Below are 1,423 nucleotides of genomic sequence, written 5' to 3'. Positions count from 1 at the left end.
ATGTGAACTGCAGGACACATGAACACCAACAAGTTGAACGCATATTGCACATCGTACAACAGTACGATGTACACACGAGACCGATAGCGAACAAGTACCGTGAGGGAAAGTTAAAAAGCACTCTGAATAGAGAGTCAAAAAGTACGTGAAACTGCCTAGGGCTCAAGCCCGTTGAACTCGATTATCCGAGCGGAGACATTCACCTGCGGTTGGCCGATCGGCTCGCCGCAGGGCACTTGTCTCCCGCGTTCACAAGAGGACATTGCGAGCCATTACGAAACAGCTTTCGTGTCCGCAAGGACGCAAGGTCACCCGACAGTTGCCCCCTGGTGCTGATGCAGGTTCCTTGGTGTGTGCTCTGTGTGAGGTGGCGCGGTGGTTCCTTGGTGAGGTGTGTGAGGTGTGAGGTGTGTGAGGTGGCGCGGTGAGGTGCGGTGGTTATTTTCCGGCCGCGCTCATCATCACCATATGGTGGTGGTGCGCGCGTGTCCGTCGAGACGTGTGTGTGTTGTGTATGAGAAGAGAAGTCCCCATCATGGCCTTGGTTATAGGCCTTGGTGTGTGGACTTCTCTTTTCTGCATGAAGTCCCCCGGCGCCTAAAGGTATGCAATGCAATAGTCAATAGTCAAACAATCCGATGATCGGAAGATGGAACGAAAAACCCATCACATGGTGCTTGTGCTGGACTTGTCTTTTTTTTTTGCACAAGTCCCCTGCAGTCAGTCGGACTCGTAAATCATGGTGGACTTGTCGGAATGGATGGAAACAACGAACACACACTAACTGCCTACCTACCAGCGGCCACGCCCAGCGCTGTTGGGCTGTGCATCATACGGCACGAGGAACGATTTTAAGAGGTGAAACGTTGTGGTGAGGTTGGACGATTACGTTGAGGAGTGCTTCGCGCACATACTCGCTCGCTCGTAGACCATGCCACCAATACGCTGCCGGTCCTCAGTGTACTTACAATACTAACAAAACACACCACCATTGTCCCATTGTGGTGCTCAGCTCGGCTCACGGCTCAAACCGAACAATGACTTTCGTTTACTGGCCATATAGCTAAAACTAGCTACATGTCAGTAAAGTAGGTCAGTGTTCGATTCAACCATGTTGCCATATGTGGTACTTTTGTGTTTGTAGAACAAATCAAAGTAACCATACATTTTTCTTTGTTTTTTCACAGTCTAATCGTGTGAAGATGCCGGCAACGACACGTTCCATGTGGCAGGAGCAGGGGCCACCATCACGGTCGCCATCGCCGCCGCCGCCATCAGACCGTCGGCGAAAGAGACGTCGGAGTCAGTCACGGGCCACACCGCCGATAGCGCCGTCCCCGCAGCCTGGTGGGAGCCGCAGTCTGCGGCGAAGATTACCCCGTCGACGGGCCGCCACGCCGGCCACGCCGCGAGAACCGTCCCC

The 1,423-nt window shown here is 53.4% G+C and overlaps 1 pseudogene; it reads left to right on the top strand.

The window, feature by feature from the left end:
• Nucleotides 1-82, top strand: part of LOC135713849 (5.8S ribosomal RNA) — a 146-nt pseudogene extending 64 nt beyond the window's left edge.
• The last annotated feature ends 1,341 nt before the right edge of the window (nt 83-1,423 follow it).

Source organism: Ochlerotatus camptorhynchus, unplaced genomic scaffold (genome assembly GCF_037179485.1).
Source record: "Ochlerotatus camptorhynchus isolate MF236.1 unplaced genomic scaffold, CSIRO-AGI_Acam_v1.1 ptg000588l, whole genome shotgun sequence".
Taxonomy (NCBI): Eukaryota; Metazoa; Arthropoda; class Insecta; order Diptera; family Culicidae; genus Ochlerotatus; species Ochlerotatus camptorhynchus.
The sequence above is the reverse complement of the archived record's forward strand: the minus strand, read 5'-3'. Positions and strand labels throughout refer to the sequence as shown.